Source organism: Ostrinia nubilalis, chromosome 13 (genome assembly GCF_963855985.1).
Source record: "Ostrinia nubilalis chromosome 13, ilOstNubi1.1, whole genome shotgun sequence".
NCBI classification, from domain to species: domain Eukaryota; kingdom Metazoa; phylum Arthropoda; class Insecta; order Lepidoptera; family Crambidae; genus Ostrinia; species Ostrinia nubilalis.
Window position 1 is genome coordinate 631,296 of NC_087100.1, and position 22,394 is coordinate 653,689.

Below are 22,394 nucleotides of genomic sequence, written 5' to 3' on the forward strand. Positions count from 1 at the left end.
ATCTAAGAGTCACTGAAATAAGCGAGTATAGTTATTTGCTTGATACTTGCAGATTTTTGATCAAGCTCTTTCTGTATTTACTTCCATTGGGTGTACACTGAAACATAAAATATAGCTCGTAAACCACAGGCGCAATTTCTTCAAGAAATGTATGTACGTAGTCTATGGTAATCCGGAGCCTGTTAAATGTCACTGGACTTTGTTTATGGTCCCTATAAACATTTTTGTGAAGCATCAATTAAGAGATTGTTTGTTTAAAACTTGTAGTTGAAAATATTTTTTGTAACGATCTTACCTTTGGTGGAGATGATAATTAATAATAACCTTTTGTACAGAAAGAACTCCACATACATAATATGTCATTAATATCTCTTCTACCTGTCTCAGCGATGCCCTTTATAAACTCACAGTATTTTTCCTTCTTTTACTTCAAGTTGTCGTGTTTAACTTCTTTTTTCGACTAAATGACCCATTGAAACTTACCAAATTAATCTTGAGTAGAGAATTCACTTAGCATTTAATTTGTCTCAATATTTCTGGCATAGCTCCACAATTTTTTGACCTGATATTATGACCTGAAATTTCAACATTACTTATTTATTTAGAAGTCATTACTTTTACCGTTCAATTCAAGCTTTAATAACTATAGTGTCAGACTATAGCCGCCATAGGCGTCTGCCATGATTGATCCCTGATTGAAGACCACTGCAGCTACCTGCGGGTCTGATTATCATTACCCGGCACAATCACGCGAGCCGCCTGTTCCGGCATCGAACCTGCACCTCGTTACGCAGGCCCATTTGCATACAAATTAATTCGCACCAAACTAATGGAGAGCACCCCTACTACGATCGTTTTCTAAAACTGGTCCTTGAAAAGTACCTATGCATAAACAGCCTCCATAGACAAAGTGACAGTGACAATTTTAATTCCGGAATCGCTTCAATCCGGCTTTTATTTTATTATCTAAACCCCTGGTTTGCATTCTGAATAAAATGCGCACACGCTTACTAATACCTGGGAACTTTTAAATAACACACGGTAACATCTCACGTAACTAATCTCACTCAAATCAAACGTCAGTATCAAAGTTTACTTTAAAGCCTTCCCTTATTATGGTTGCCAGTGCTGGACTCAACTTGTCACATTATAAAAAAAATATTAAAGCATTTTATAAAACATTTTGATGGGTGAAACGATGTAAATTCCAACTGGAATTCGATTTTGAGTTACAATAGTAGGGTCCTCAGCTCATCACCCTCAACCTGCGACCTGAAGCCGGTGGCCAAACGATTTTCGGCCTCTTTGTGCCGAAACGAACCTCAGTCCGACCTGTTGATCTGGACTGCCGACCTGCTGGTTGTTTGTCCTGCTAATTGTTTTTCGTTTGCTGTGTGAATCATGTAAATGTTGGTTTTGATTTCTACATTAGTATTGTATTTGATCGATTAAAGGTGTGATTACACTGTCTAAGTATTACTATTTTAATCGTTAATTATGAAATTGAAACTTAAAACTTGAATTAAGTACTTAATAATTAATACAATCAACAACAAGTATAAGGACAGACACCAACAACCAATGATACTGATATTGAACCTTAACAATAAAATATTAATGTAATTTAGATAATAATTTAATCAGTAAATAAATAATAAAAATCCATTAATCAAGCTATAAATATGGTTGAGTAATATTGTTTTTAATATATCAAACTTATTTACATCGGGCTCAGAGGGTTATGTCCAGCAGTGAACTGCAGTTGGCTGATAAAAGAAGTCGGTTAGTGAGATTTACCCTTTATCTTTTTCATTTGAAAACTAACTTTAGGTTGTAACCCTAAGGTAGGAATCGAACCACGATTAGTTTGATGCGACTCTTAACGCTATAAAATTTTAATTAACTTTGTTTTACTCAACAAGCAGTGATCAATAAAACAAATAAAGCACAATAATCAATAATCATAAATGACCTGTAGCCGCAAACAAAAGGCAGCCCTTGGCTCGTAAAGAGCATAATAGACGAGTGAAAGAATAACCAAATCGTATTTTCGACGCTCGATTTACTAAAACTTCGGACAATAGTATACACATCAATAGGCTGTAGGGCTGCGAAAACGGTAGCCGACTTGTTTAAAGATGGAAAGTTAATACCTACTACTGTATTGTATGAACAAATAAGTTTTGTTATTTTATGCTTTATTAGTTCTAATACAAGCACATGTTAATGAAATGTATGCAGTTGCAGATAGATAAACCTTTTAAGCCGGCTTTAGTACTTTATGCACGTCATCCCAAACTTTATCTTAATGTCTTTAGGTAAATTTTTTCCTTGAAAAATTTTCCAATCATAAATTTTTGGACAACGAGGAAGCTCGTGGCCTGCATCTTTCCTGATGGTAAGTGATGATCAGGCTGGAGATGGAAGCGAGCTTTACCCGGAATCCTCAACCATAAATGAACTGAATTTACTTTAACTGTCGGAACACAATAGAAAATACATAGTAACTTGTAATATGTATTTCAATTGATGGGGATGTCTTCTAAATACAGACAAGACTATAAAGTTTAAACTCATGCCGTAATAATAGCGAGGCAGTTGCAGCCCTAGAGGCAAGGGTGTACGGCGCACCGTGACGAATGCATTTTGTGACAACAAAAACAAACATCGCGGTCGTATGGGAGGACATTTTGTTTCTAGCGGGATGCGGGAATAATAAAAATTAAAAGACATTGTTCGATGTGGTACTTTGGTTTCTAGAAATTGATTGTGATATCAATCGAAATCACAATTTTTAGCGTTTAGTTATCACGACTTTCTTTTGTTTTCTGTATACGAACACACTGCTTTAGATATTGAAATATGTAGTTCATATTACATATTTTATATTCATTCAAAATCATTTTTTATTTAAGGGGATAATTTATTTATTTATTTATATTAGGAAGACCAGGCTTTACATAATTAATTATTTTACAATTAATAGCACTTGATAATCACTTATAGGTCCCCACAGATAATTATTCCCATAGGGCTTAAAATTCTAATTTTAACATGTGATTAATAGACAATTTAAAAAAGCACCTATTATTCATCAATATCTCCATCTTTCTCGTATCCTTTATTTCACTTCTCTTCTGATTATGAATGTAAGATACGTATTCTATTCATATTAAACATTTTATCTATAAAGTAATGGTTGATATTCCCTCAAGTCCCATAGTACCGCCGCAGAGAGGCATGACAATCCGTTCCCCGGAGGCGTGCTCGAAATGTTAGTCTTACAAACAGTCGGACACCCACGACACAACTCATCGATGTCATCCTAGACTGCGCTATAGGGCTGAGACGCTTTTTGAAGTCATTTTCAATTTAATATTCTTCAACCTGAGACCCGTAAAAGGTACAGGCCCTGGATGTAAGGCAAATTCGTAGATTAACACAAAGTTATTAGGATGTAACACTAAATTTTGGTCTCTACATTAGAAAATTCTAAATACATAGTATTGGACTACAAGTCAGAGTTAAGGAAGAGATCGAAAACAGTTGACAATTATTTAACTGTTTTAACGTGTCATATCCTTATACCTATGGCCTACTCTGATGTTTTGGAAAAACACAATATTCTTATCCTTGAATGTTGGAATATTTTAAACCTTTACTTTTGAAAGATGGCTGCTGACAACCCTAATCAATTTCTAGTGAACCATGACGAAATGTAAATAGTAGTTATTTGGTTTAGAATGACAGAAAGGATAAATAGTTCGGACATATTTCCTAACCATTTCTGAACAAGTTCGATCACTTCATTTGGAAAAAATACCACCCATAGTATTTTAGTAACCTTACGTAACGATTTTATTTACTTACTGTTTTGGATTTTGAAATGAAATATAATAGCAAAAATCCCACGGATATTTTCACCTTTAATTAGAAAATCTGTATACATTTTGAACATGTTTGACTTGATTAGTCTAGGCATTTTTTTATATCTGACCAAATCTGAAGGTGAAACTTGCCGACAGATTTTTATCTTCGCATTTTGGCCCATACATTGGACCTCTAGCTAGACTAATAAATGCTAATATCCTCAACGATAACACAAATCATCCATTCCTAATTGGATAACAAACATCCAAACATTCCGATCTAACAAGGCAAATGTTTATAATGTCAAAGTGATAAGCCGCGAGCTGGTGTCAAATCTTGACGCCACCGGCGGAGTATCGTTACGACGCCAATAACCATATTTTATATTTTAATATAGATTAGAATCTGCATGCATAATGTCTCGTAAAGACGCTAAGGTGAGCTGCGCCCGCGCAGTGCCCACGCGCGCCATTGTCCCCACCCACAGTCTTGCTTGCCACCTTACAAAATTCTAAAACTACCGTCATTCAAAACTCACTCCTATTTCAATCGTTTAAAATCGATAACGTGCGCATAAACACGCTGGTTAAGTTACCACATGACAAAATAGAAACTGCCAATTAGTTTACTCGATTCTCGTCTCTAAGGGAAACGTCCGAGGGAAATTTAAGATGAAAACAAGTAATGGTAAGTAATGTAAACCAAAATGAACAGACGCCATCCACGTCCTGTCGGGGAACATAAACATTGCGTTAAATAAATCATTTGGTTGCATGTTTTGTGACGTCTGTATTTTTAGAGTGGGGTCGGGGCTCGGAGCTTGTTTTATGCGTTAGTAAAAACGTGTTCATTACTACCACCTTCATGGGAAGACGGGACGTATCACATATTTATGATCTATAACTTCTCCGTCAAGACTGGGAAGTACATAATTATCGGAAGATAAAGTGGTAGGTTAATTTGACCAGGTGGAAAATGGTTGAATATATGAAAAATGACGACTTTCTACCTAGATAGGTTAACCTTAAAACATAAAATTTTATGTTGTTTCGTTGGCTGAGCTTTATTTAATATGTATTGTATTTTAAACTCATTAATATAAATGTAAAAGTGTCATACCCATACTAATACCATCATACATAGTAGGTTGTATTACTCGTACCTCTGAAAATACAGTGAAGCAATAATTAAAATTTATGACACTTGTTTATGTGAGTAGCTCAACGCGACACTCGCTAATTTACAGCCTATAACATTTTAAGTGCGCGCTATAAAATTGCAAAAACAATGCTTCCATCCAACAGCTCGTCGCCGCTTTACAATCTAATTGCCAGACGCTAATAACTTACATGATTAACTCGGATGTCTCACTATAAATAGTCCGTGTATCGTAAAACGAGCTTAAACAAACCAACCGCAACCGCCTGCCATACGGCACCGTTTTTTGTCCAGACGGAGCAGAATCTCTGCTCTCTACACGTTCTTCTTTTTGTAGTGCGGCAACACTGTTTTTTGGCGCGCAAAATGGCGGCGTTAGATGGCGACGCTCGATAGTGATGCAGGACCGGATTGATAGTGCGAGGTAGTGCCTCCTCCGGGACGTTTATTGCCATCCGGAGACAAGAGTTATGGTCGGCACTCGCAGAAAGTTTGCCTCAAAACTACTTTATTGGCACCACTCCAGCGCGGGCGACATCTACCCGCGATATTAATTCATTCATTGCTCAGCTGAAAAACATCATATTTTCCCGATAATGGCATATGTCGGTGCCAGAGACGGTTGTAAATCTACCCGCAGGATGCGAAACTAAATGCTGGTGTCGTGCAAGTTTTGGAATAAAATCAACATTTTGGCAGGGCCTTTAAACATTAAAGTAACGGCTGCTTTAAAAGTTTCCTAGATATCTTCAAGGAGGCGCATGGTTGTGTCATTTGGCTGACAAAATATTCGTCTTCATCTTTCTCATTACTTAATGCCTGATGCAAATAACTAGCCAAAATAGATAAAATCAAAAAACGTACTTCTGTGTTCTACTTACCGCTAAACAAAAACTTAAAAGCTGACTCAAATTACTCAGTCAATAGATATTTTGCCAAAAAGCTTTTAAGACATTTCACGGAATGCACAAGTTATGTATCTGAATGCCATCACTTAGGCAGCAAATGGTCAGTGTTTGACAACTTTATCAAAAGACCCCAACAATGACCGCGTTTGGGCCCAAAATAAAGCGTTTCTGTGTAAATTCGCAAAAAAAACCGGTGTGTAAACATCCGTAGGATCGGAACGCGGCGGGAGCCCAGATTTGGGGACCCGTATGCAAATGGGGAACCCTTGAAACTTTATTGCAGCCTCGTCAGCAAAACAATAACATACTTACAAGTAGAGGACATGCCTTATTGCCCACGCATGACCTTTATGTAAGCCTACTAAGAAAGAAGACGTATTGTTTTCTTAGAATATATGGGACTTCGTAAGATTAAAAAAGAAACATCCAAAAAAATTAACGCTTAAAGATAACTATTTCAACTTTATTTAGTTGGGCATTCCGTATAGTATTCGGGAAGTCTGCTATATTATAAAATAAAAGGTACAGAACCTCGCTCCATACTCGCAACACACCCACGACCGTTTTTTACAGCATCGTCAGAAAGATTTATAGACAGTGACAAAGTCGATTTCACGGCGCGATACTGCCTCCATGCCTTTACGATTCGCCATGGCTTTTAGCCCTTTGCTCTTAGTGTCTACTGAGGTAAGGCCAGTAGGCTTAGTCATCACTGATCACAGGGGTATTGCATCATGAAAAATGATACTAGAGAGTCCTAAGGTTTCATGTGATATTCAGGACGGAGACGACTCCAATGAAACAAAGATCGGTCGCGTTCTTGACTTTTAATTTCAATTGACGATCATCCACTCGCGTTACAAATTACAAATTCAAGTTAAAAATTACAGTTTACAAATCTCAATTTGAGAGTGCAGAATTTTATCTCAGCCCCAATATCTCCTTTAGTCAGTAAACTGACCAGATCATACCCCAAACTCACTGCTTAAAGACAAAGGTGACTGAGTTTCTCATGCCACTTCTCAGCATAAGCCCATTTATGTTGTCCCGAAGTGATAGTAGGGCAAGCTATTCATATAGGTTTGGGACGTGTATAAACGCCCTGGAGAGGGCCTAAGTACTGAATAAAATCTTTGACTATGACATCATAGACCACACTGTCTTCTCAAACCGAGTGTAAAGACCTACACTCGGTTTGAGAAGACAGTGTGGTGGACCGACCTACTCAATCAATATCTATTACGGCTTCCTACCTGCGTGACGGATGGTTTCCGCGGTCATTCAATAGAGCTATTTCACAGCCATTGTAGTGTGTTGCACAACTGGCAGGACCGTGGATGATGTGTTTACTTAAAGACCATTAGCCAATTATATTCGCTCAGCCACGAATTTAAAGTTCAAACGTAGCGGGTGGGAGTGAGTAGGTAAGTTAATTTTCAAATGTGCATCACAGTGAGCCCGAGGCGAGGCGCATCTTCAACTTAAGCTAGTATAGGAAGGAATACTTAACTTTGAACTCCTGTTCAGCTGATTAATTGGTTGCGGGTCCAATGACAGTTTATTGATTGGCTGGGTTTTATTAGTAGATCCTGGCTTCACAGGAGTTGCAGCGGTGGAAACGAGAGGTGGGAATAGTCCCATTTACTCTGGCTATAACATAACTATTCGGTGGCAATCACCACTGATTCTAACACACTAAATTTTAGAACTGAAAAACCCATTAAAATTCCAATTAAGTTCGGTACTAAAATCAATAAAGTTAGTTTGTTGTATGCATCGTGAATACTTAGCCCTGTCTTATTTCGATTCCGAGCACACTTCTTGAGGTCACGTTGTATCAGAAGTCTCCTCCAGCTATCGAATCGTAAAATGAATCGCAAATAAAAAACGCATAAATCTCGTCAAGCCGGGGCATGGGGGCAGCATATAAAACGCAGTAATCCACGCAAATTCCAATATGTTTACTGCTGCGAACTTTATAGTCATCGAGCGACGCACACGCACATCTTTGAGCTGGAATAAAACGAATATTGTTATTGAAAGGATACACACTATGTCTTCTTGATCTAGAGCTTCACGCATAGGTAATCAGCATCAACGGGACTATTCCCACCTATCTTTCCCACCGCTGCAACTCCTGTGTAGCCAGGATCTATAACTTGACCGCCAATAAAAACCTAACCAGTGAAGGTCAAGTTTGTCCCAGGGGAAAGTTAAACTGTCATTGCACCCGCAACGAAATTAATCAGAAGAACATAGGAGGAGTTCGAAGTTAAGGACTTTCCTCCGTTGCAAAGCAGATGACTAGAGAGGGCAAGGATAGAGGTAATCAGCATGATCAGCATCAGTGTGCTTACCATGAGTTTACGTTAAGTGTGCTCGCTAGCGAGTGCGTCAAAAAAATCTACAAAGCTTTTAGTTCCCTGAAAGTAGCCGCTATAGGATTATATGACAGATTGTACAGCCTGAAATGTATGACAAATTGTGGCTGTACAATCTGCTACACACCGTCATTATTTGCTACACACCGAGCACGAGAACACCTAATGTAAACTCATGGTAAGCACACAGGTTGAGGTGAAAACCGATGGTAAAGTATAGGTAGAGACACAAATAACCGAATGGCGAAAAGGCTGAACATGACTATTTTAAACCAGTATTTTTGTAAGCTTTCTAAAATATCGCCACCCCCAAATCTATCATGTTACATGGGAACGTTATCTAAAACCACATGCTGTTGTTAAAAAACAAAACAACACCCAGAACTCGACAGATATCTCCGTGTATTGGTAATTAATATGTCAGCGGGTCCCTCTTCCCTCAGTCCCTCTCCGTCAGTAGTTCAGGGAATCGCGGCAAAACTAATATTGTCACTCGGAATGTCTCACGGACGCGCCACCGTTTCGGGGAAAGTGTTTTTTAGTCGGCGATCGCCACATTTTATACGTGCACCTCTCATCTTTGTTTATAAGAAGAGCAACGCGTTGAATGTTTAATTTTTGGTTTTGAATGTTTGTAATTTGAGATGCGAATGTTTTTTGGGAGTAAGGACATGTAACAGACCTCGGCTATACGAATAAATGACTATTTATTGTAATAACAAACAACATAGAGAATATATTCACACTTGCTTAAAAATGGTTGAACATTTTAAGATGGCACAGTGTTTAGTTCAACTTAAATAAACGTTTTCTTAATAAGTAGGTAGGTAAATATCAATAAAACACTAATTACTTAGTAGATATTCTTGCCCCATTATTGAGCAACCAACTATACTTTTGTGTAAAGCTTCTTCAGGTCTTGGTTGATTTATATCCAAATCAATTTTAAAATAAATAAGTATTGTGTAATCAACACGAACTTCTTCAGTACCTAAGCATCACCAATCTCCATCCTTTCATCCATCCATCCTACACCATATCGAATTACAAATATGATCCAAAATCAAAACATCGAACGTTCAGAATATCGAATTTACAAATGATCGAACGATCAAAATATCGAATGATTAAAATATCGAAAGTTGATCTTACGTTGCATAGTATAATAGAAAGATGGAGGTAAGGGTTCCTTGTTGACTATGGTACCCAAAAGTGGGAAATAAAAAAAATGTGTTTATGAATTTATGTTTTATTTACATTAATCGTATGACATTTAATTAAAACCTCTATATTGATTTTTCGATATTTTAATCATTTGATATTTTGATCGTTCGATCATTTGTAAATTCGATATTCTGAACGTGCGATATTTTGAGCATTCGATATTTTGATCGTTCGATATTTTGATCGTTCGATGAAACGTGTTAAGTTGCACGAAGTACAATCGTACACGAGTGTCTCTGGCGTGAGTTTGATAAATGTTCCGGGGCTGCCAGCTCGTCCATCATGCGGTAATGACCGCGAGTTTGGTCCCGGAGTTTAACTCGAGTATCGGATCGAATTGGTCGACTTAGGTTAATTTAAGTAAACAAGAATAAGTTTTGTTTGACTGTGTGCGGAGTCTTTTGTTTCGTCAACATAGGGATAATTAGAAAAAGATAGGTACATAAAAGAGTTCAGCTACAACGCACTAGATCCTATGGGACGGTCTTTTGTGTAAAGGTTTGAATGTAACTTCTTTTTAAAAAGCAGTAATGATAAATCTAGAGTAGATTTTAATTATTTTATCAATGAGATCTCAAAAACTTCAAAACCGCTACAAAAGTTCCATTTAACTTACTATGTACTATGTCTTGTCTCAATCCCAAGGTAACACGTATTATGGTTCCTATTGTTCGTATTTTTTGTTTTACTTTTTGTTACCCTTTCATTATCTGTGCTTGAGATGGAAGCAGCCCATCCAATTGTGTTCTTTCGACAGCAAGGCAGCCATCCGTCTTGCAGCACTGACGAGATGTGAGATAGTGACAGTCGCCGTGCAAATGTCGGGCGCCGTGGAGGAGCGGCCTACGGATTTACACGACTCGACTCTACCAAAAAGTTTCGTGTTATTAATTAATACGGATCGAAATGCATAGGACATATTTACACGATGTAAAATTATAGGTACTGCCTATTACTTAGCCTTAAAAATAACTAAGAGGCGGCCAATAGTCTAACGGTGTCAGTGTCGGAACTGTCGGGCTAACGATGCGAGATGCAATGTTGTTCGGACCCTGTCGCCTGCTACACACTATCATGGTGAACCCACTCCTAACACAATCTTTTATACAGTTTTTTCTTAGCTAGCTAGAGGGATTAATTAGTTGGTAATTGTCTATATTTACAAAATGTCTCTACAGTCCATATCAAAACACAAATAATAGTGAGTCGTCTCATGTAAACGCCAGCCAGTTAGTCATGCAGTCCTTAAAAAGCTTGCAAAAAGACGCGTGCGCCGCGCCCGAGATATTTGTCGCTCGGACTCGCGCGCGCAATCGAGTGATCTGTCACGACTCGATCCTCCACTCGAGTAAACGAGCAATCGATACCGGTTAATTGAATCCCGTAATGTTTCGTTTGCATTTAATTGGGCTGGAATGTTTTAAACAATCGCGGGGAACGCTTGTGAGCCTTTTTAACTCGAGATTGCTCGTTCATTTTTATTTTAGAAGCGAATTTGTTGATTAAAATTTATAGCAAAATGTACCATGCACACTATTGCACACGTAAGTGAGGAGGGTAGAATCAGCATCCAGCGAATGAGAGCCTATTCCCAATTAAATATTTTCAATAATTAGGTTTAGCCTCAAAACAAAAATTCTAATATTGGTTATGTAGCAACAGCTAAACTAGTTAAAGTATGAATTTATACGCTTTTTCATATGAAGTACTGACATAATTGCAGCTATGGTATCAAACAGTGTTTTATTATTCATCATTCATCAATAACAAAATGAAGATCAGTGGTTAAGTGACTATCATTGGGCAAGTTTTGTTGCTCTACCTGACTGAAGTTACCTGCATCCCACCCCACTCGTTATTGTTATTTCTTAATTTACTGTCAGTAGCCCAACAATACTAAGATTTAAAGTCACGTCATTGATAAACAAAATATTTACCAAACAACAGTCAAATCTGGCATTCAAAATGAATAACAAGACTTTCGCATTATCAAGTTCACGGAAAGCCTCAGCCTCCACCATTCATCTTCAGATTGGCATCAGTCGTCCGGAGGCCATTATTTCACACCAGTGTTTACCCCTAAGGTCTCCATTAAATCATGAGACAGCGAGCGTAGGTGGTCCCTATCAGCTAGGGTTGTCACACGTCTGAAATTGTTAGGAAATGTCCGGACTTAGGGTTTTTTGTGCTTATGCAACTTTAGGTTTAAAAAATATAGACAATCTTTAAAAAATATAATATGACCTGATTGCTGTTTGAAGACGATATTTCAAGTAGGTATATTAAAGGCATACTTACTTAAGCACTACATAATTTTGGCACAAATAAGCTATCTCTTACGGTTTATAAAAGTGCAGTTTATACGGTAAGAACTTTATTTTTCAGCTATCTCTTCCAGACAAAAAATGGATTAATTGAAATTGTATGCCGGATAATAAAATCGATAACTTCAGAAATAATCATTTTGCTCTATATTTGTCCCCCATGAACCGCAGCCACAGCTGGCATTAGCATTATAACCCCATGCCAGCAGACGGCTTAGGCTTTTCAAATATAATGGTAACCCTACTGTCAGCTCCCAAAGTCAACATCTCGCTGTGCTTTTGTCCTTTTCAAACGGCGAAAGTCGGAAAGAAAAGGCCGACCACCTCGCGATGCCACCGTCGAAGCAATGACTCCAGACATTTCAAGACATGTTCCGAGACACTTGTCTGCAATTCCGTATACATAAAAACCAGCACATCTGACTGTAGATTTTTGTTGCGAAATAATAAATAATAAAAAATGTACATATTTATTGCCTTCGAACCATTAGACATAGGTACAGGTAGCAAATAACACTTGTTTACAACAATATAAAATGCCACAGTGTTTATGTGATGTGATGTGCTAACGACTGTTAGCAAAATAAGCAATTTGCAAAGAAACACATTCATCGTTACCGAAAGGGCAGAAAAACCTACGTTTGAAAGTTTTTTCATCATTTAAAAGTAGGTACCCGTATGCCATTTTTATAAAAATCTTATAAATGTAGAATAGGGTAATATCATTTGCGTGGTGAATAAACAATGATAAATTTTTCAGTATAATAAATTGCTGGAATTTTCATCAAAGATTACAGGTGTCCATTTTATAGAGATAATTGCAATTATCATAACAAAATACACTGATCGTTATTATGTACTCCACGTGTCCTTAGGCAGATTTTGACGGTCTCGTTTAAATTTAAAAATGCTCTTGTAAAATTTGCCAGTTTGACTTTCCCAATCGTGCGCAGTTTCAATCGATTGTAGATCACTTTTGAAGGGTAAACAAAACCGGACCGTAAAGTAAGTGAATAAAGTGCAGTTTTGACACAGATTTGCGAGCATATTCCGGCAGAGGTTTACGAGGACATTATCATAATGTATGCGAGGGGATCACTTCGTTGCCGCCTTGGTTTTATATTATTTTGTTTACATTATTTAACATTTTTCTGGCAACATTTGCGGTGTGGTCCGACGATATGGTGTGTAGTGCAGGGAATCTTCAGGATATTGTTCTTTGTGAAGAGCCAGATATTTAGAGCCGACTTATTCAGTGTTCTACAAACTCTACCACTATACGATATTTACTTATAAGTGGTTTTGTAATTGAAATCGATATGATTTGAAAAACCTTTCCTCATCTTACTTTATAAGCTTTTATCAATCTAATATAAATATAGACTAAGAATAACATAATTAACATCGCACAGTTTTAAAAGATAATAACAAAGCCTAAAAGAATGTATTCAAAGTCATGAGATTATTATATCGTAAGAAAATGCAATTCCGCAGCTTTCTACCTGCTCATATAAATACCTTATTTTGCTATTCTCAGTGTAGATGACATTATGCAGGCGTTTTATAGGTTTGAGAATGGCACTGCCTACGCGGCTGTCGATAAAATTCCTCATGGGAATCGAATATGGTGTTGTTATTCAATAACCTATACGCTCTCTCTCTAGACTGTGGCTGCGACCACACACGTAATGAATCCATAAGGTGGGCAAACTAAGTGGATCTAAATTATTTTCAGACTAGCGGCCGCCCGCGACTTCGTACGTGTGGATCTCGTTTTACCCCCCCTTCATCTATCTTACGCGGTTCAGATTTTTTCATACAATTTTTTTCCCGCTAACTCCCGTTCCCGTGGGAATTTTGCAATATCCTGTTGTAACTAAGCTTACGTTTACTAAGGTACCTGCATGCCAAATTTCAAGCGTCTATCTTACGCGGTTTAGATTTTTTCATACAAATGTTTTTTCCCGCTAACTCCCGTTCCCGTGGGAATTTTGCAATATCCTGTTGTAACTAAGCTTTAAGTTTACTAAGATACCTGCATGCCAAATTTCAAGAGTCTATCTTACGCGGTTTAGATTTTTACATACAAATGTTTTTTCCCGCTTACTCCCGTTCCCGTGGGAATTTTGCAATATCCTGTTGTAACTAAGCTTTAAGTTTACTAAGGTACCTTCATGCCAAATTTCAAGGGTCTATCTTACGCGGTTTAGATTTTTTCATACAAATGTTTTTTCCCACTAACTCCCGTTCCCGTGGGAATTTTGCAATATTCTGTTGTAACTAAGCTTTAAATTTACTAAGGTTCCTGCATGCCAAATTTCAAGCGTCTAACTTAAGCGGTTTAGATTTTTCATACTAAAGGATTTTCCCGCTAATTCCCGTTCCCGTAGGAATTCCTAAGTATCCTATAACCTGCCCAGGAGTATGAAGAATAATTGTACCAAGTTTCGTTAAAATCCTTCAAGTAGTTTTTGTTTCTATAAGGAACATACAGACAGACAGACAGACAGACAGACAGACAGACAGACAGACAAAAATTTTACTGATTGCATTTTTGGCATCAGTATCGATCACTAATCACCCCCTGATAGTTATTTTGAAAATATATTTCATGTACAGAATTGACCTCTCTACAGATTTATTATAAGTATAGATGACTTATTAGCTCGTAGAGATGATGGCCGTTGTTAGAAAAGTTCTCGAGTGGCGACCACGGGCCGGAAGACGTAGCGTGGGCAGGTCTCCCACTAGGTGGACCGACGATCTGGTGAAGGTCGCGGGAAGAACCTGAATGCGGGCAGCGCAGGACCGGTCATTGTGGAAAAACTTTAGGGGAGAATCTTTGTCCAGCAGTGGACGTCATTTGGCTATAACGAACGAACGACTTAGACACGAACATCACAATTTTTCATTCGAATTTCCTCTTCCATTGCTGATGTGTTAAGAGGAGCCAATTAATAAGTTTCTACAATAAGACGATAGGAAATCGAACCATCAAACTGGTACAGATATTCAATAACGTTTCCTTTTATCGTAAACACAAAGCGTATCTATTAATAGTTTTTTAACAATATCATCAAGGGTTTGCAGAATTGCCAGCTTATTAGCAACTCGATGAATACCAATGGATGGTTTTTATCCTTCGTTAATATTAGCTTTTATCCATGACCGGTATTACGTACGGAGAAAGAGAGCAATAAGAGACGACTATAAAGAGGCTTTAGTTCCAAATAGGATTTAAGCTTCATTTTAAAAGTCGACTACAAAAACTCAACTAAGTCACATCTAGAGCAGTCGGTGTTTTTTAAAAGAAAAAAAAAACATCTCTTAACAAACGGGTTCGAACTTCAAATACATCGCGAAAAATGGAAGAACTCAACACGTGCGAATTGGAAGGAAAGCCTTAACGAGGCCTGGGAAGAATACTGGACAAGTTGTCGCATGGTTTATGGTTCATTCATACTGGACTTGAATTTATTTCTACAAAATAACAAAGATTTAGGAAAAAAATACCTAAGGAACAATAAAATAAAACTAAGCAGATGAAAACGATTTAAACTAAATGGGAATCTTATGCCCGTTTTCACCATCAATCCCTAATTTTTTAGTCAACCCTTTGGTAACAAATTACAGGAATTTTGTTTACATAGGGGTCACTTAAAAATTAGGGATTGATGGTGAAAACGAGCACAAGTGTCTCAACTAGAGGGTGTCACCCGTAGTTCATAAATAAGAAATGAACTTTGAAAATAGTAAACGAACTATGTTGATAGCCACTACCTCGCAATCGCCATCCCGTAATCACCGCACATGTCATCCCAGCGGCTCGTCACGTAAACTCGACACCCGCGGAATGCTAATTACCTCTGGAGTGAATTAATCACCCATTGCCTGCATACTAACTGATGTCCACTGTAACCAGACCTCCCGAAACTTCACACGCCCATACACAGTCTAAACGAAACACCCTATAGGGTGGCTCAAGGTATTCTAGGCTGTATATCGGGTGCCAATGCAGCTGTTATATCGCCAAAAGTGAATGAGTGATCGCTGCTGAATAGTGGCGATAAACTGGGGTCACATAATAATGTCGTTTCGCTCTATTGTTGCTCGGTGGATCAATTTGAGGTGTACAAAGTACAAATGTATATGACGGTTGAATAAATGTTGAATATGACATTCACACTTAAATTATATGCATCATCGCTCTCAGATTTTGAGGGACAGATTTAATTAGAATATTTTTTTATTATTATAATGTAAAATAACTTTCAAATTCCAATTCTTCTTATTCTATCGAACCTCTAAGTTGTAAATTATTAGTGTAACTAGAAATTGTCTTGTATAAATTACAGACGAGACGTAACATACCAATAACTCAAAAATAATTGAATTTATTCAATAAACGTCATTCCTGTCACATATTTTTGATCAAGATAATCATAAGCTGCTTGGAACAAGCACGAGCATTCCACAGCACTGACAGTTCCCTCAGTAATTGACTTATGCGCCTACTCACTAAGAAACCCGTTTAAAACTGTGTCGATTTCATTATCAATAATTCATAGGCGATATAAGTTTGTTCCTAATTGTTGGTAGTAAATAACTCTATTTTACGACCACCGAATGAATTTTGAGTGTTGTTTAATGCGCCCGCGCCGCGATGTTTATTTTACTACCATTTCTAACACTGGTGTTATAGCGCCTATAAAAGGGCTCCAGGCGAAGCCAATCGCATATTGAGTATTATTTTATACATCTGTTCATCATATTTTAAAGGCTTTGAAACGATTAAGGCTTATATTGGTCGTAAAAATCAATAGTCTCTTATAATAAGATTATCTACAATTAATTAACTGAACACTTCCTGTGTTTTTAGGAGAACAAACGGACTTATATTTAAAGGTATTTCATTATGGCGGAAAAACTATAGAAGAGACCCGAATCCCTTTGTTTTTAAAGCAAATCAATAAAATCAAAGTGCTTTACAAATGACAATGTTGAAACAGTCCTAATTCCCAGGTATTGGAACAGGGTAGGTAGCGTGAAATCTAAAGAGGATTATTGGATCGTAAATCTGGAAGAAAGCAAAAGCCGATGGAAATATAGGAAATGGGGGACCAGCTCTTAATTGGGTTTTATGAAGCACCTTATTTTTGTTTTATTTACCTATGTGCTTTGTAAAGGACAAATTAAGGGAACGGAATTTGACACTTCGCTCAAAAACAAAAGGTGTTTGTATGGGAAAGGTCGCGAATATTTAGATAGCTTTTTTGGAATTAATTGCGAGTATGTACTTTTACATTACTGTTGTTTATAACATTACCTTACAAAGGTTATTTGAAATGTTTTTGTTTTCCATTCTTTTGTTTTTATTGACTACTGTCTAAAGATAAAGTATTTTCTTTGCAATGACTTTCCTAATTACGTGACATGATATTCTGAAACGAAACATACCCCCGTATTCACAAACGATGCTAGCATAAGTGAAGTAGCAAATCGAACGCATAGCGTTGAATAGAGCTCTGTGATTGGTTCGTGTGTCACCTTGTGACGCGAACCACGCGAACTGTGAGACCTCATAGTAATGTTCGCGAATACAGGCGTTAAAAATCGATTCAATCTTAAGCATAGGTTCAAGTGTGTCTTGATTGCTTAAAGGACAATGACCAAAAATGTATGGAGTGTGGTCCAAATGTCCACCACTAACGAGACCTATATTGTAGTAAAATAGTCTACTAAATACTGATTCATTATAACCAAACCGCAATCAAAAATATGCTGTCAGTAAAAAGTTATGACTGAATGAAAAGTCTGTTTTTTACCTTTTCATCCGAAAAATGTTCTTGATATCATTCTATCCATTGCACATTTTGGACTAATCTACGCATCTTATGTCATGTCGCATGTGGCGCGGGGTGATAGATGATTTTTTATTAAATAATACTAGCTGTGCCTACGACTTTGTACGCGTGAAAATAGTTTGAATAATATTTCCCATTTTTACAACATTTATCTTTACTGCTCCGCCCCTATTGATTGTAGGGTGATGTTATTTATCCTAAAACCATCCTTGATAAATGGGCTATCCATATCAAAAAGAATTTTTCAAATCGGACCCTACTGGTCCGCGGTTCCTGAGATTAACGCGTAAACTACTACATTTTTTCAAACAGTCAACTTTTTACTGACAGCTTATTTTTTTTTCGTCCCATACTGAAAGTTAATCTCTATTTAATGGACTATAAGCCAATATAGGTCTCATTAGTGGTGGACATTTGGACCACTTTTGGTCATTGGCCATTCAATGTTTAAAATAGTAGAATCGTTTCATAATACTCAATGGTAAGGTACTTCCAGGCTTAGGTAATTCAAAATGATATTATATAGTACAACAATATAAAAAAACGTCATTAGAGAATTAATAAATAATAAATAAATATCCTTGGACATTTTACACTGCGCTTCTAGTCCCAAACTAAGCAAAGCTTGTACTATGGGTACTAGACAACGGATATAAATATACTTAAATACTTTTTTTTTTGTAAATACATAGGGTAAACCGTATAGCTATTGCCCACTTAGGGATTTCAAACACATTGAGATGAAAAATTAAAGAAAGTATTTTAATTATCGACCATTTATGACTTTTTTCTTATAACTCAATAAACCGTTAAACAGAATATTAACAGTTTTTAGTTAAAACTTACGTAACTTAGAAAATATTGAAATAAATTTAAAATCCTCCAAAAAGTACAGTCATTGCCCATTACTTACACTAATTGCCCACATCAAAGCACAGTAATTGCCCAGTATCTTAAAATGAAATAATCAATTTTAAAATGACAAAATAGGCTTTAAATAAACAAAACAAAACATTTAACTTAAATTTTAGTAGTACAGTCTTCAAAATTTCAAAATAAATTTCGTTTGGCCTTATTAACTATATTATCAAATATTTCTTGAACTGATGTTGATGAGTCAGAATCGGTAGAGGCAGAATCATCTACTTCAAAACATAGATGACGCAAAAATTTAAATTTTATATGTATATTTTATATGTATTTATTTTTTTATCTTCTTTGATATCAGTTCAAGTGGTTGCTCATCATCATCATCATCATTTCAGACATAGGACGTCCACTGCTGAACATAGGTCTCCCCCAATGCTTTCCATGTTGATCGATTGGTAGCAGCCTGCGTCCAGCGCTTCCCTGCTACCTTTACGAGTAGGTGGACGTCCCACGCTGCGTTTTCCGGTACGCGGCCTCCATTCCAGAACCTTTCTGCTCCATCGGCCGTCAGTTCTGCGTACTATGTGCCCTGCCCATTGCCACTTCAGCTTGCTAATCCGTCGGGCTATGTCAGCGACTTTGGTTCGTTTACGGATCTCCTCATTTCTGATTCGATCTCGCAAAGAAACACCAAGCATAGCCCTCTCCATAGCACGCTGTGCAACTTTGAGCTTCTGTATAAGGCCTATAGTGAGAGGCCACGTTTCCGAGCCATAAATGTGTGGAGCCATAAGTGGTTTCTCCGAATGTTCAATTAGCTATTGGTTATTCTTCCCTAAAGTTGTATCTATTTCCTTACAATTAGCATTTTCACTAGTAGATTTAACGTAGGATTTTCATTTTTTGTATTTGCGTTTGAATTTTTATCAATTTTTTCAAGCCAAACCATATTTTTCAGCACTTGTTGGATACATTTTGTACAGCTTCGATCGCTTTTTGCAAATTTTCTATGCTATGTTGAACTTTTGGAGTCTTTGGCATACTGAAAATGAAACATTAAAAGCCATTTCAATATTTATGCCTGTAAATTGCAAAACAAGTCTAGCAATGAGCAACTTAAACACTGCTACTGCATGGTGGCAACACTCTAATAATAATTGCCCTGGGCAATAACTATACATTAACATATGGCAATAACTGAAATGATGGTAGGCAATAACTAAAAATATACAGATTTACGTGCAGTGATTACCCACCGTTAAAACGACCGTTAGAAATCAAATTTTATCAGTTATTTTCATTGACAATGGAGAAAACACTTATAATTTGATCATGACTATACACCATTAGTTGAATATTAAAAAACTTGCAAAAAAATTTTAACCTCTAAGCAAGTAATTCCTTAGTAAAATTGTTAAAGTCTTTACCTGTTTGAGTAACATTTTCACCCGTCTTGACAAAATCCGCCATAACTGTTTTGTTTTAGTGTTTCCTATTGTAAATTTTAAATCTACTGTACATTGATCTCGGAGCCATCTACTTAGTAATTTCAAATCTAACCAGAGTGATTCAAAGTCAGCACTTGACAATATTATTCTTAAAGCGGGCAATCACTACCAGTGGGCAATCACTCTCTGGTTTACCCTACTTATTATACATAGAAAATGGAATTGACAATAAAGAATTTTAAAATAATTAACAATAATTCCACCTTTCACCATACATTGTTTAAACAAAACTACCGCGTTTGCCCGCCTGTCCGCGCCTGCGCGAGCTATGCCCTAAGCACACGTAGCCGACCAGCCAGTTGCTTCTTTATAGGGTTCCCACTATCTATACATACAAATAGAGGTAAGATAGCCAGTTCCACTGTGGTTGAGGATTCCGGGTAAAGCTCGCTTCCACCTACGGCCTGATCATCACTTACCATCAGGTGAGATGCAGGCCAAGAGCTTCCTCGTTGTGGATAAAAAAAATATTGGATAAGCTTTCAATATTCTAAGGAGCTTTACTTTGGCTTTAGTGTGGGCCAAGTCCTCAAGCTCTCCATTTGACTCAAGTAAATTGGAAGGTTGAACTCATGCAGTGATGACCGAGATGTTGACGATGATGTAAAAGACATGGAGAAAAAATTAAAGGAACTTAAGAGGAAAATCCTATTTTTTATTTAAGACCAATGAGAGCTTTGGTATTGTGCCTATGATGATACGAAACACGTCAATTAAGGAATTAAAACTAGCAACTTTGCAAGTAAGTATTATTGATACCTGTCTTTACAGAAAGAAGTAGGTAAGCTATGTTATTTCTTGGATTTTTGGTAACCCTGTAGATTCCTTGGTATTTGCCACCGCGGGAGTGTTTGAGCAGGCGCTGGAGACCGTATCAACTGATTAAACAAACATGGCCGATTGTCACATACTGTCACTGGGCTAGTTCCAATATTCCATAACTGGGTAAGGTATTTCTTCACCATAGAACAAATTAGTAGTCATAGCACAAGCTCTACATGGTTCAGGGCTACTATCACATGAGTAAAGACTCATGTGCTACCGGGTTATGGTTGAAATAATTTATTGTCATAAATTGCATGGTTATGGCTAATATGAGTTTCAGCCAAATGCCTTCCACTGCTGGAAAAATCTCTCCAACTGATTTCCACAGCGACCGATACTGCACTGTCCGCATCCAGGTGCTTCCCGCGATCTTCACCAGATCGTCGGTCCACCGAGTGGGAGACCTTTTTTTACGGGGAAAAATTGCATTGAATCACTTACCTACCCTGCGGGGACAGGGTAAGTTATATGGGGCTCACCAAGTCAGAAGGACGAGACATACCCAGTAAAAAGAACCCGGTGCTCCGTCATTCGCCATAAGTGGGAAGAAACTGTCGGTTTCGTCGTTCGTTTCAGCCAAACAACGTCCACTGCTGGACAAAGGCCTCCTCCAAGGTTTTCCACAATGCACGGTCCTGCGCTGCCCGCATCCAGGCTCTTCCCGCGACCTTTACGAGATCGTCAGTCCACCTAGTAGGAGGCCTGCCCACGCTACATGGATCTGAAACGTGGTCGCTTACTATGGGCCTCATAAGAAGGCTCAAGGTCACCCAAAGGGCGATGGAGCGGGCCATGCTTGGAGTTTCCCTACGTGATCGAATCAGAAATGAGGAGATCCGCAGGAGAACCAAAGTGACCGACATAGCTCGCAGAATTGCTAAAACCAAGTGGCAGTGGGCGGGGCACATAGCTCGTAGAGACGATGGCCGTTGGGGCAGAAAAGTTCTCGAGTGGCGACCACGGGCTGGAAGACGTAGCGTGGGCAGGCCTCCTACTGTCGGTTTAACTTATCATAATCCTAATAACACTATTTTACTAATGAAACCCAAGAGATTCAGTTTACACCATTTTTATAAGGGTCAATATAATGCCACTGACACGAAAGAAATATGAGGCAATACATCCAACAGTTCGCCGGGGGCGTCTTAAATTTGCGCAGTCTCATTCATTCCTTTACTTTGTTGATGTGAAATTCCGCGAAATGAAGTGAAACGCACTCCATCACCGGCGTTTCTCCCCCGCGCTCCATTATGGTTCACAAATCACGCCATCGATCGGCGCTAATTAACCCATTACGCCCGCTCGGACATTATTGCGGACATTTTTACCGGACATTTTACCGGACAGTCAATTGCCAGGATTTATTTGCAAGTAAGATTCGTGGTGGATTGATTAACGAGTGGCTTCCGTTTCTGTTTACGGAGATTTTCTTTTTTAAGCTATCCTTGGCCTCCGGCCTGGC

The 22,394-nt window shown here is 37.8% G+C and overlaps 1 protein-coding gene across 1 annotated transcript in view; it reads left to right on the forward strand.

The window, feature by feature from the left end:
• Window positions 1-22,394, forward strand: part of LOC135077376 (frizzled-2) — a 98,653-nt gene that overhangs the window by 19,485 nt on the left and 56,774 nt on the right. The gene's annotated exons all lie outside the window — the stretch shown is intronic.